Consider the following 15,462-nt stretch of genomic DNA (forward strand, 5'->3'; position numbering starts at 1 on the left):
CTGACGGGGAAGGGGGGTTTATCCTCGGAAGTGCAAATCTTATTGAGCGTCTGTTCTCCCATGTCAGGATCGGCTCACAGCGTCTGTTCTCCATGTTAGGGGCGGCTGGTCATCGTCCGAGTGCCAGCGAAGGACTCTAAGTGAAACTATGCACCATGGTCCAACGGAAATAAGGAGGAATGGTCCTGAGAAAATTTAGGGGTTTGGTGTCAGGCCCACTGAAAGCCAGCCTTTAAAAATCTTAAGCAACGAACAATCAACAAGAGAGTACGGACCGGAACCATCAGCGGCGAGAATACTGCGACGAGGACTAGCGATTGAAACTCGGTTCGATGGAACTGCCAATCTCAACTTCATCGAAGGAGCACACGCCTTACTCGCCGATGCTCAAGGACCGTGGATTCGGCATCGTAGCGCTACAGGAGGTTTGTTGGAAGAGGATCAATGGGTGCGAACGTTTAGAGTAATCATACCATCTACCAGAGCTGCGGCCTTTACGAGCTGGGGAACAGCTTTTCATAGTGATGGGCGATATGCAAGGCGCGTGATGATCGGGTGGTGGCCCGATCAATGAAGAATGTATGCAAGTTGAGGATCAAAGGCTGGTTTCTTCAACTTCAGCATAATCAACGTCCATATTTTACTCCGGAAGCACTGATGATGATAAGGACGCATTCTACGCGCAGCTGGAACGTAAGAGTACGACAGCTGCTGACCACGACGTCAAAATCATCGCAGAACTTGAACGCTCCAGGTTGGCCAGAGGAGGAGTTTAGACCGACTATTGGAAAGTTCAGCGCTCACCGGCTGACGAACGAAAACGGCCTACGACTAATTGATTTCGCCGCCTCCAAGAATATGGCCATTCGCGCTTTCTACTTCCCTTTACAGCCTCCGTATCCAGGCACCTGGAATCACCACTGCGGAGCAGAATCACAAATCGACCACGTTCTGATTGATATGGACGGCACTTCTCCGACATTATCGACGTCAGGACATATCGTGGCGCTAACATCGACGTTACTATCTGGTAATGGTTAAGCTACTTCACGACTATCCGTCATCAACAATGTTTCGGTACCGACGACCGCCGCGGTATTGCGACCGACGGCTGAAACAGCCTGATGTCGCCACTGCATACGCGCAGCATCTCGAGGCAGCGTTGCCGGAAGAGGTGGCAGGCTCGATGGGGCCCTCTTGAGGACTGCTGGAATACAGTCAACAGCCATTAACGACGCAGCGGAGAACAACGTCGAATTATATGGGTCAGAAGTCGACGGAACGGTGGTTCGACGAAGATTGCAAACAGATTCTGGAGGAGAAGGACGCAGCGCAGGCGAGGGTCGCGCTACAGCAGGTACCCGGCAGCAGAACGTGGAACGTTATAGACGGAAACGGAGACAACGAACCCGCCTTTTCAGGAGGAAAAACGCCGCCTGGAAGAAGCGGGTGCGAGGAGATGGACAGCTGTGCCGTTCTCAAGATACACGCAAGTTCTATCAAGCTCAACATCCCGCAAAGGCTTCGTGCCGCAGGCGAAATGTGCCGGGATAAGGCTGGGAGCATTTTGACGGACGAACGTGTAGTGATCGAAAGGTGGAAGCAGCACTACGAGGAACATGTGAATAGCGCTGGCTGAGAGCACAGGCAGTAAAAGTCAAGGCAGCGGAGGAGATGACTACGTCAGCTCAGCGGACGATGGAAGCCAACCAGACCCCACCTTGAGGAAAGCTAAGGATGCCATCCAACAGCTGAAGACCAAAAAAGCAGCTGGTAAGGATGGTATCGGAGCTGAGCTCATCAAGATGTGCCCGGAAAAGCTGGCCACTTGCCTGCACAAACTGATAGTCAGGGAAGTCAGGGAAACTGAATCTGGGAAACTGAACAGCTACCGGAGGAGTGGAAGGAAGGGTCATGTGCCCCATCTACAAGAAAGGCGACGAAGTGTGAGAACTTTCGAGCGATCACCATCCTAACGCCTACAAAGTGATATCCCAGATCATCTGCCGCCGTCTGTCACCAAATAGTGAATGAGTTGATGGGCGGTTATCAAGCTTCGTTGACGGCCGCTCGACAACGGACCAGATCTTTACCCAGCCACCCTCAGCATGGTCTTGCTTTGTAGCCGCGCATCTTACCGCACGGCTAAGGAGAGCCCCTGAAAAAGATTCACCACCACACCAAATGTGTCATGTACAAAACGGTATTTCGGAGTATTCGAGAGAAGGGTGCTTAGAACCATCTTTGGCGGTGTGCAAGAAGACGGTGTGTGACGGCGAAGGATGAACCACAAGCTGGCCCAGCTTTATGGCGAATGACGGACTGACGAAATTCTGAACAGAATCCTTTTGGCATTCCGAAGAGACTGCTTTTGCGATTCTGAGGAGAATCCTGGGATTCCGAGGAGAAACCTTTTTTTAATTATGAGAAGAAGACATCCATGACTTCCATGAGAATTCTTCCGCTATTTAGAAGTCTTCCTATATTACAAGAATTCTCCCAGGATTCCGAACCCTTTTGAGGGGATTCCTTCCAGGGTTCCGAGGTATTCTGGAGTTTCGAAAAGAATCCTTCCACGATTCCGAAAAGAATCCTTCCACGATTCCGAAAAGAATCCTTACTGTATTCCGAGGAGAACTTTTTTGGAAATACCCGGAGAATCCTTCCGGGTATCCGAGGAGATTCCTTTCGGGATTTTATGGAGAATCCTTCCTAGTTTCCGAAGGGAATCCTACGCGAAAAATCCTTCAGAAATATCTAGGGAAATCCTTCCGGGATTCCGAAATCTTCGAATGATTTCCATTGGAGTTCCAATTAGAATCTCGAAAGAAGTTCCTTAGGAATCCCAAAAGTATTCCCTTGAGAAATCCAAAAGAATAACCTAAAAATCCAACAAGGATTCGCTTGAGAATCCTAGGATTCCAGCGGAAATCGTAGAAGAATTCCCTTAGTAATTCCAGAACAAAGTTTTCTGGTCATCAAAAGGATATAGATCTGGATATACTCAACGAAGTCTGTCGGGATTAGCAGACGAACCCTTCCAAGATTCCAAGGAGAATAATTCAGGGATTTCGAGAAGAATATTTCTAGGTTTCTAAGCAGAATCCTTCAGGATTCCGAATTAATCCTTCCGGGATTCCAAAGATAACCCTTCCAGTTTTCCGAGAAGAATCCCCGCAGTATTTCGAGGGAAATCTTTCAGATCCTTCCGGGAATCCGAGAATCCTTCCGGGATTTTGACGAAAATTCTTCCGGATTGCAAGGAGAAACCTTCCGGGATTCCGACGCTAAAACTTCCCGGATTTCGAGGAGAATCCTCCCGGGATTCCAAGAGTAATACTTTCGGGATTCCGAGAAGAATCCTTCTGGAATTCTGAAAGGCTTGCTTCTGGGGTTCTGTAGGGAGGTTTCAGGATTCTAGGACTCTAAAGGGAATCTTTCAGAAAGATTTCAAAGAAATCCTTTCCAGAATCTGAACGGTATCCTTTGGGTATTTCAAAAGAAAACTTTTTGAGAAATCAAAAAAGTAACCTCATTGGAATCCAGGCTGGATTTCCTTCAGAAAATTAAGCTAGATTTTTTTTTAGAATCTCAAAAGAATTCCAGTTAGAACCTTGAAATAAATTGCTTTTGAAAATTCCTTCCAGAATCCCAGTGCGATTTCCCTCAAACACCTGTAGCGGATTCCAGAAGCATTTCCTTGCGAATTCCAGAAGCATTTCCTTGAGAAATTCAAAAGGGTTCCATTGAAAAATCCAAAAGAATTTGAATCCCAGCAGGAATCCTTCTGGAATTCCAAAGGATATACATATATCTGTGTATACTCAACGAAGGATTTTACGATTCGCAGAGGAATCCTTCCCCGATTCAGCGGAGAATAATTCTAGGATTCCATGGAGAATTCTTCCGGAATTCAGAGAAAACTCCTTCTGGGATTCCAAAGGGCATCTTTCTGAAATTAAGATTGTAAAATTAATCATTCTTGGAGAATTCAAATGTATCCTTTTGAGATTCCGAAAGGAATCCCTTTGGTATTCAAAAAAAAACTTGTGCAGCAAAAAATAATCCCATCGGAATCCAGGGAGGATTTCTTTCGGAGAATAAAAACGATTTGTATTCGTTATAGAATTTCTAAGGAATTCAGTTCAAACCCCCAAACGGATTCAGTTAGGAATCCCAGAAAGATTCTCTTCGGGGTCGCAAAAGGATTTGGTTCGACGAAATGATTCAACAAGGAATCTCAAAAGGATACGTTTCGGAATAGCAAAAGTATAAGTCGGATTCCGGAAAGAATTCAGTTCTATATTCCAGTCAACTATGAATGAAAAATGAAATAGTCTGCAAAATGTTTTAGTTATCAATCGATTTTTTAAGTGCTGTCCAAAATCAAACAGGGGAACAGACGGCTTTGGCAGGTTTTGTTCTATTATTGGCAGGGGGGTTTTTGTCGACAGAATTTTATGAAATTTGGCCACAATATTCTTTGATATACAAAGAATGTTTGGGCCAAATTTGAGCATAATCAGTCATAAAAAACCCCCCTGCCAATAATAGAACAAAACCTGCCAAAGCCGTCATTACCCCTATCAGAATATCACTATAAAAAATTTGGTTTTATTAAAGTAGAAAGGAGCTCTCTTTGATAATCCTTCAAAATGCATAGATCTTACGACTTGTTGCGCGTATTCATGAACGAGTTTTGTTAAACGCATTCGCCCAAAAGTACACGCGGCGCTTCCAAGGAAACGACGCACCGCGCTTTTTGCTGCCCGTATACTCGATTCTTATGGGGAGATAACATTGCGGCGTTTCCTAGGGTGCGGTTGTTCCTTTCGAATGGGAAACGCCGCGTGGAATCTTGTGCAAATGCGCTTTTGGAAACATTACAACAACCGCGCGGGGTATCGTATTGACAGCACCCTACAATATATTCTCGATTAAATTGAAAACCGGAATACGGGACTAGCGAAGTTGGATTTTTCTCGCAATCCGTACGTTAAACCTTACTTCGCTAGTGGCGCGCTAGTCTAATTAGGGCCTAATTAGACTAGCGCACTACTAGCGAAGTTAGGTTTAACGTACGGATTGCGAGAAAAATCCAGCTTCGCTAGTCCCCCATTTCGGTTTTCAACTTGACTAGCGATACAATTCGACAGTGTATACAGTCTTGGAATTTGGGAAGAGATCTTCTTTTTATGATATCAACTAAAGAAATATTTGTTGGTATATAGACAGACTTTTACTCGGTTAAAATTCAGATGGGCTTATTTTCATTGTTATTACACCCAATATTTTTTTACACGGTTGGTATTCCTTAATTTCCCGGTTAACCTGATCTTTCACGGCTTTTTAAATACCACCTGAATTTTCTTTGATTTTTTGTGAATTTTTTCATGATTAACTTATAATTTCATTAAAGTTAGAGGTCTTAATCGACTAAAGCCCAGACGTGTAAAAAAAGAACTGGGTGTATAATGTCGGATCGGATTGATTTGATAAACAAAAATTAGGTCTATTCAATCTTTTTTTTGTTGGGGAATTAGAAGTATTGCGTCCATTAATTAGAACTATTGTAGTAAGCTCAATCAAAGCCTATTTTTCGGTAAAATAATTGACGAAATTTCGGTAAAAGAATTACCGAATTTCAATAAAAAATATTACCGAGATCTCGGCTGTTGGAATCTCGGCAAAAACTTTGCCGAGGTCTACAACATAATTTAAGTGTGTTGGCCTCTCAACATGGCCATTAATAATTAACATAAAAATTAACAATTATTGTTCTAAAAAACTCCGATGTGAATATGTATGTGGAAGTATCTGATTGGAAGATTTTGATTTAAAAATGTATTGAAGGTAGCCACTGGTGTGCCAATGAAAATAACATTTTCGAATTTCAAAAATCTGAAGGGTTATGTACAAGACACGACCGCCTAACGTAAACTACGTAAAACAGTTTGGTGCATTGAGGAATGTAGTCATATTTTAAGATAATTAGCGCCGTAGCGTGGGGTTGGCCGGGTTGGCCCCCGCCAAGGGCGCCAGCCCTCAGGGGCGCCGGAATCAATAATTACGGTATGGGAAACAGAACAATTTTATTCGTTACATGGCCAAATAATAACAAACCGACCATAAAGTCCAAAGGTCTATGGCGGAGATATTTCAAAAAATCTAATCTTTCTTCTTTCTCATATAAACAAGTCGAATGATTTGGTCCTAACTTTGACTTTTTTTTCGGTTTCTCTGAGCCTTTCGGAACCGTCTACAAGGGGCTAAGAAAAAGTCTAGAAAACTTATGTTCAAAAAGTTATTTGAAAATTGTATATCGGATTGTTACCATTTCCGGGCACAATTACTGCCACAGGTGTTGACCAAAATTGTAAAAGACCTTTTGCGCTAATGACTTATATCGGGTTGGGGTAAGGGTAAAGACAAATTTGCCCATTTCATTCAGAAAAACTCAAGGGGTAAGTAACTCTAAACTTTGCGATAATATCACTCATTGTCTCGCAATAGTATTTCCTGATATTTCTCCACGATTTTCGTCAAACAATGAAACGGTTGCTAGTTCGTTTGTTATGGCGTTTGTCAAGTTAGTTGATGAAACACAGTGCTCCACCGTATAGGAAACACCTGATTTCTACCTTCCACAGATTCTAGAAAACTTTTAAACCGCATTTTAAGTTTCTAATACCATCAACCCAAAACGTGGGCCCCAAAGGTTGTTCAAAATGTACTAGTAATAGAAATAGTTGCTCTATGATTTTTTAAAAATTTAAAAGAGACTGAAATCATGTGTTGCCTAAAACTGGGTGACTTGGTGGCGTTGTGTTTCATGCTTTTCCAACCAGGGCTCTTTGATCAATTAACGGTAGATAGGGTTAATGCTCCTGGACTTCATCTCATAGCTCCGATATTGGTCTCACGAAAAACAAAGCAATGAAAAGGTATTTGATTTGTATATTATTTTTGTGATTTTTTCAGCAGTAAGTACGAATGTTAGCAAAATGAAACGACGAAATTGGTGCCGTATTTCTTTGTTTCGCGATGAGATGAATATATGTTCAGTGAGATGGAAAATGGAACAGTCCCCCTACGACGTAGTTTTTCGCTAGTATTTGTTAGTATTTTTGGATATGTACTGTCGAAAGTTTAGAGTTAGTTGCCCCTTGGCAGTCATAGCCTAATTTCACCACATGGCCGTCCTGCTTCCGATGTCGATTCCGACCACTTCAAAGTTAGATGTTATCCATTTCCAGCCGCAACAGATCCATTCTTATGTTGTATCTTTCTTGATCCGAACTCCGATAACAATTTCTATCATAGATCGATCCACTTCAGGGTTGGATATCCTTGTTCCAACCATTTGACATTAGTGTATGATTTGTCACGATTTTCAATTCTCTTTTCTCTGCTATATGTTGCCTTGCAAGTACGTCAGTTTCTTCCACTAAAAGCGAGAAACAGCCGTTAGGGCACTATGAGCTGCAAGTTTAGCAATTGTAATGATCTTTCAGCCTTGGTGTTCCAACAGATTCCATACGAGGATCCAGAAATGTCCACGACTCTATTAATTAGTGTAAAAGGTCACAACATTTAAAAACTTTCCAGGGACATACCGCAATAATAAAAATTCATAAAACATTAAGGTGGGAATCAAAATGTTATTGGATTGTTGAATATTTCACATTTTTCCTTAGTAAAGAGGGCGCACAAGAATTTCGCCAAGGGCGCCGAGAGTCCACGCTACATGCTCTGAAGATAATTCATTCGATTACTTATGTCACTGGTTTAGAAACAAAATTACCATAACTTAAAATATAAAAAATGTTGGATACCGTAGTCAGGCGTGACGTCAGAGCCCTCACCGACAGTCTGAAGGTCGGATAACAAAATCGTTCAAAAGGTTACTTATAACCAGTTTTAATGTTCTCAGTTCATTAAATCACATCTCACCCCCATTTGACCCGTTGTCTCCCCTGACGACGGTACGATAACAAAATTTGACTTTAAAACCCCAAGTGGTAATAATGCTTTTCGAATTCCAACTGATGCTTTCGACTGAAAGTAAATTAGTAAGTTCAGTTTCATTCCAAATTTCGACCACTATTCTAGTTTATTTGTAGTAATATATATGGGTGGAAATAGTGGAGTATGATTATTAAATAATACTATTTTGAAATAAAAATAACTGTATAATTGATGTTGGTAAAAGAAATTTTAAAGAAATTATGGGGCCCTCTTTAGCCGTGCAGTAGACGCGGCTACCGTGAACCATGCTGAGGGTGGCTGGGTTCGATTCCCGGTGCCGGTCTAGGCAATTTTCAGATTGGAATTGTCTCGACTTCCCTGGGCATAAAGCATCATCGTGTTAGTCTCATGATATACAAATGCAAAATGGTAACTGGGCTTGGAAACCTCGCAGTTAAGTGCTGGAAGTGCTTAATGAACACTAAGCTGCGAGCTCAATGTCCCAGTGTGGGATGCCAATAAGAAGAAGAAGAAAAGAAATTCGAATAATTTTTCGAGAGTGCCCATTGATGTGTGACATAGAAAGTCTAATGACGAAATGTCAGATGATCAAGAAAAATGATGCATATGATGTCGACACCGGTTGCGATGAATCATCTATGCATCACTAGCGTTATAATATCCCAAAGCAGCACAAGTTGAGCCAATCTTGCTGCAGTAACCATATTAATGAGAGAATCCGGTCATATATAAAGTTACAGTGATCGATGTACGAATATGTTTGTTGCTGGAGGTGTATACTGGTGAGTGCGTGTACCACGATTTAGCGATTTTTACGACAGATGCGAGACGATACGCATCGGCCTGGATATACCAGAGAATCTCTGCTCTGGCTACGGACAAACAGGTGCATCTGTCCAATGGTAGTCAGAGCATCAGGCCATCACTGGTGGAGGCTGAGCCTTGGGCCTTTTTGGCAGAATCTCCGCCTTCTGTTAGTTGGGTGACAGGAATCGCTGGCGGAGAAGGATAGTCGTATTGTCAGGTCCGACAAAGAAAGCGCAAGTCGATAAAACCCGGTTGCGTCAACTAGAAATCAACAAAATACAAATACTAGCCATGTGCACCGTTTGACTCAAATTCGAACGCATGACTCATATTCCGAACTTTAGCTTTTAAATGCCCATTTTAACTTTATTCGTGTAATTTTCTCCACAGGTGCTTAAATTCGTTTGTTATCTTGATCCTCAGTGCGGAAAACCAATGACGAGTTTTAGTTTAGCCTAAAACGCCAGTGTTCGGAATATGAGTCATGTTGGGATTTGAGTCAGAACGGTACAAAAACCAAACCATTCGGTTGAGATGCGCCAGAGTAGTAAACGCTGCGGACGGAAATAAGGTGTTTGTGCTATTTTATTACAGTCGCCTCTCCACATCTCGATATTGAAGGGACCATCGAGATAGGGAGAGATCGAGAAATGGAAGGAAAATTAAATGGGTACTAGATCCAAAAAAAGCTCGTTTGCTATGAAAACGACAACAAAACAAATGTCGTTTCCTGTTGTTAATGTTTTGTTATTGTCCAAAGATGGTCTAGTAGCCTAAAAATTTGTGCATATCGACATAAGGAGAGTGAATCCTGAACAAAATATGATCAGAACACATCGAGATAGAGAGATGTCGAGATAGGGAGGTCATCGAGATGTAGAAAGCCCAAATGTATGTAGATTGAAGGGACCAAGAAACCATCGACATAGGGAGAGATATCGAGATATAGAACATCGAGATGGAGAGAGTTGACTGTACAATCTAACTCCTACTATCTGGCAGTGGCATTATGGATAACATATTCGTGCAACCATATTATTAATATAATTGCAAGAATCTTAGATCCAGGAGCTAGAAAGTAATAGTTCTATTGAAACCTATAGCCCGTTTCAATAAAGTATGCGTTCCGAAGCTATAGCCGTACACAATAAGCCCCGCATGATTGTACTCACAGGGTATCTGAAGTGCATTCAAACCTCCTAAATTAAAATTTAATTCTTTTGATTTTGGCGCATATTTAATAATAAAAATATAATTAACTATTTGCAGTTTATCATAAAATGGCTGATCATTTTCTTAAGTTATCTTTGAATCGATCATGTGTGTTCATTTGCATTGCGATTATCGCATTATGACATTGCATTGCCGTTGCTAACAATCGATCATCCTATCCTTGCACAAACATGCGCTTGTATGTATATCGCCGACTGTGGTCACTGCTCTGGCCCTACTTTTTGTGCCAAACTGGTGCGAAGCACCGCACAAAAAGAAGAGCCCAAAAACCAACCACACTGAACGACGGCCGAATGAGACTCACGTTGCGAACGGGAAAACGAGGTGCTGCCAAAATGGACCAATACCCTAGTGTAACGTTGATAATCAAAAGTTTCAATATAACTGGCAAATTGGTGGAGAGTTTCCGAGTCGATTGATATATAAATCTCAAAAATCATTCGAAAGATGAATGCGCTATTAACTTTCAAAATCTTACATGATTTCGTGACGGTCTCGGATTTGGAAATTTTCATTTGTCACCCTGTATCCGAGTCTTCCCCTTAGACGTAGTTTACGTCAAAAACGACATTCCTCACAAGTTTCATTACCCCAAAATATGATGATATGCAAAATTTCAGCTCAATCGGACATGAATTAGGGGTGCCTAAAATTCATCAAAGTTTTGAAATTTCAACCCATTAAAACTTTCCCAAGAGGGGCGGGGGTTGCAAAGGAAAAGTCGAAAATCGAATTTTTGTTTTTTTCCAAATGACTTAAAAATGCATGAAACGTCGAGATCTGATGTTATAAAAAAAAAAAAAAAAAAAAAAAATGAAAAATATCGATTTTTTCTCTTAGAACATTTTTGGGACTGGTCGGTTTGCGCAGCATATTTTCATTGAACGACTTGGGAGGTTTCACTATCCGAAGTGGTGGGATGACTAATTCTTTTTCGCGTTTGCTTGGCATGGCTCCGACTAATGACGATGCTCCTGGCAAAGTATCTCCTTCACATGGTGAAGCATTTTTCTCTCCATGTTTGCAATCAACCATTTGTACATCGAATTTTAACACCGGACGATACGCAAACGTTTTCGTAGCCAAAAATATCTCCAAAAATATCCTAAGCAACATTTGAGCTAAATCGTACATGATTTAGGGGTGCTAAAAATTAATCAAAACGTTTTTTTTCTCACGGGGGGGAATATTTTTTTTAATTTTTTGATGCCAAAGAACTCAAAATGCATAAAATTTTGAGAATTAATTATTTGAAAAAAAAATCTACAGTTTTGGGACTTTTTTTTGGGAAAAAATTCTTATGGCGAAAACAATTTTTCATCGAATTTAAAAACCGGACGTTACGCATACATTTCCTAAGCCCTAAAATATGCCCCTATGCAAAACTTGAGCTCCATCGGACATAATTTAGGAGTGCTTCCGATTTTTCCGAAGTCCCAATTTTTTTTCCTTCGATGATACTCGAATTCAAGACCCTCAGTAAGCTAGACTGAGATCAGAATCATGAATTCGAGTCTCATCGAACGAAAGTTGTTGCCTCCAACACATTTTTCAAATCAAAATCTTCCACATAATGTACATACTCACATCGGAGTTTTCTGAATATTGTAAATTAAATAATTAGGAACAAACTGGAATTTTCAACAATCAGATTTGGTAAAGTTGTTTTGTTCATTCGTCTTGTTTTCGTACTAAACCTACTAAATCATTTAAATAATTCTAATTTGTAACTAGACGCAACGATGATGTTCACACCAATGCTCGGCGCTCCGATAAGCGCTCGACCGGCGGTAAAGGACGTGATGATCGGAAGCACCAGCACTCCGAAAGTGGCGATACTTCGGGACGGGATTTCGATAGCGCTTTCGACAACGAGATCAACAATATGTTCGACATCGACGACGACGATGATGACCAGGACAGTGTGATCAGTCAGAAGATTCTCGCTACAATCATCAAGGTCGTCAAAAACGTCAGCCCCCCCGCCGCCCTCGTCCGGCGGAATGGCACCGAGCCGAGTAAATCGCGGCCGAAATTCAGGACACCATGATAATCAGCAGCAAGGCCGACCGATGAGAGGACAAGGCTATCCGGGTTCAGGGTTCAATTCGGGCAATCCTCACGAGGGAAAAACTTACTTCAATGAGCGGGGTATGTATTAGACACGGGGATACTAATAATACAAGTTAATAGATAATAAATAACTAAAATGACAGTTTATTTTGAATACATTTAATTTCACCATGAAGAAACTGTAAAGTCAGCATCACACTCTGAAGCGACCCCGAACAATTGGTATTCCTCTTGATGACCTCCCGAAAGACACCATTCGCTTTGGCTTTCTAACGATTTTTCTGGCTTTCACTGAGATCGGCAATGGCGGGCCCTTGAAGTATGGTTTTGGAAACATACCTCCACCCGGAAAATTCATTTTCTGCGGCATGGGAGGGAAGCGATGTGGAACGAATGGCATACCTTCGTATGAAATTTCTTCCTTCAATATTATTGGCGGGGCATATTTGTCGACTTCGTAATATTCGATTGAATTGTCCAGTGCTGGATGATTGCGATAAGGTAGAAATTGCGGAGTACTTTGATGATCGTACGAAGGTAAGTAGAATGAATCCTCCAGATGGGATAATGACTGGTAGGTGTTTTCTGGCACCATGTCGTAGTAGGGCAGACGATCCATCAATGGTTCTCTAACCATTTTTTTCGGTAGGTATGGTGCATATATTTCGTTATTAAATTGAGTCGGTTTGCGCAGCATATTATTTTTTCAAAATTGAACGACTTGGGAGGCTTCACTATCCGAAGTGGTGGAACAACTGATTCTTTTCGTGTTTATGGCATGGCTCGACTAATGACGATGCTACTGGCAAAGTATCTCCTTCACGTGGTGAAGCATTTTCTCCATGTTTGCCATCAACCACATGAATGCGGAATTCTTCGTCATCGTTTAAAATCCAATTTCGTTAGACAGTCTTTCCAGTTTAGGAAAAGACGAATACATTGAGTATCACTTCCAGGAGTTTCTTCGAATTTAGGTCAAGGCTCATCCACGCCACCTGTCTTCCGTATCCATGCTGGCAGATGGTATGAACTCGCGTTCTAGAATAGAAGTAATGGATATAATTTTCGGCACGTCGGAATCCTACAATTACCCTACCTTCCACATAATCTGCCACGCACAGGCTACAAACCACTAATAACGTTTTCATTCTTATCTGTAATAATCGAAATAAATCATCCATTCTCTACCGAAACCACCGACAAGTAAATGACTGTTGAACACGGATTACATGTTTAGAAAATTATGCTCTTTTGTTGTGGTCAAGCATGGCCGATCGCAGAAGAAAGGTACAGCAGTTTCGCCAACATAATAATACAGTTGTGATCGATGTGACAGCTACCTGACTGTTCTCATACTCATAGCCCATGTGTACGCCTAGTGCTAGTTAAAATTGACCTTGACCTAAGAGTAAACCTTGAAATACAGGAGGTGGAGTGAACAATAACACGAACCGTTAACTATTTTACAGTAACAATATCATAGTCGGCACGTGGTGAAATTAAGGTATTGGGTCATCAAAAATAAATAATAAGGATAATTGATTAGTTTTTTAATTAACGATAACCAATTGTATAATATTTAAATACAAAAATCTAAGTTCTACTCAGTGCCAATTGTCTCTTTTGTTCAGATCTTCTACATAATTTACGACTATAAACATTTGATTGGGGTTTTAACATAGAACACTTTTGGATGATTGTTTACAATCATAAGCGTAACTGTATGCTTGTCTACATACGGTTCCTAGATGAAACTTCAATAGTAATCAACTGGTTTCTTAATTAAGTTACCTAACATTTTTTTTTATTTATATCAAACGAAATCGATCATTAGAATTTCGCTAGTTGATGTTTTCAATCAAAATACTCTATCGGAACTTGGTTTGGTTCAAGTTGAAAGCAACCAAACATCTAATTTGTGTCGCACTCTTGTACATCATTAAGAACCATTTGAGTTTAAATATACCAATAAGCTTATGGTACCTATTTTGAAATTTCAATCAACATTAGAGTGCCCAAATTAGTAGTATGGAACAAACTTATTTCATTTTTGATGAGCGGTCCTTTTATTCCGTTCTATTTCATTCCTGATGGTATGGGCAAATTTGCCAAACGTCAACGTTTAGGCGGTGCTAAACTCATTGGAAGTTTATATGGAAAACGTATGGAAATATCGAAAACAGTCATTTTGATGGAGCTTTGCATTTACAATCGCGAGAAGATAAGAGTTTACCAGACGAAGTTATTTGAAATTTGAAAAAAATCAGGCTTTAAAGAGGCAAATAGTCGTTTATTTGCGCAGATGAAGTTTTTTGTGATTTTTTTAATTTACTAAATTTTGGGTTTTTTCTCAGTACCCAAATTGGCCACCGAGAACCTAAAAGACGTATGATACAGCGACCTGACTGGGAATCTACCGGATAGCTTACCTTACACGATACCACAGATCTGCCAAGATTTTAAGACCATTTCTCTCACACTGGTGCTAAATCGGTCCAGACTTCTACAAAACCACAGCATTGTGAACAGAATAGCACGTAAAAATCGAGAGTACACGCTACTCGCGTAAATTTTATCCTCATCACTGTGATTTTCCCAATTTATTTGTTTTTCCATGTTGTGGTTTTGTATTCATATACCAAATGTAATACGATCTTAGAATCTACAATCAGTACTTATTCCTATAATATTTGCAATCGTTCGTTGTCTTAGAGATAAAAGATAAATCTATAGAAAATCTAGACATTTACTGTGAAATAAACTACATTTTTCCGTAATTCATACCTGACGGCTAATAATTTATGGAATAAATTTAATTTATTCTACTACATTTAAACAACCTTTTCTTGGCTGATCAAAGTTAGACATCTTTCTCAGTCATGCTCTCTCTGGAACAACATCACGCGGGTGGATACTGTAGATACTTTGAAACGGCAAGAAATTCTCGTGGCTAAGCACAAACTCTGCCAAAATGCAACAGTCATTTATTTCTTTCGTAGGACTATTTCGTCTAGGTGTTTACTGGCGGCTGTGTCAATATAAATTTTAATATATAGATACTACCCAAACATGATAAACTCTGATTCTAGTTAGCTTACTATTGGTAAGGTTTTACCTTCGATGGCTGCCTAAAACACATTCAATTCTACAAAAGGTAGAAAATACGTTTCTAACTGGATGTAAATTGGGACGACATCGGTAGACTTGATTGGAAGTACTAGATGTAAAGTTACTAATCCGGAAAAGTGTTCTTGCTCGGAGCTCGCGATTCGATGGATCACTTTCTGCACATACGATGAACAGGTGAACACGGCACCCGATGTTAGTGGAAGAACGGATTCTTAGCAATACGTAACTTCT

General features: G+C 40.7%; 1 pseudogene; it reads left to right on the forward strand.

The window, feature by feature from the left end:
- The first annotated feature begins 11,761 nt into the window (after positions 1–11,761).
- Positions 11,762–12,239, forward strand: LOC134222306 (uncharacterized; annotated as a pseudogene).
- Positions 12,240–15,462: the final 3,223 nt, after the last annotated feature.

This window comes from Armigeres subalbatus, chromosome 3 (genome assembly GCF_024139115.2).
Source record: "Armigeres subalbatus isolate Guangzhou_Male chromosome 3, GZ_Asu_2, whole genome shotgun sequence".
NCBI classification, from domain to species: Eukaryota; Metazoa; Arthropoda; class Insecta; order Diptera; family Culicidae; genus Armigeres; species Armigeres subalbatus.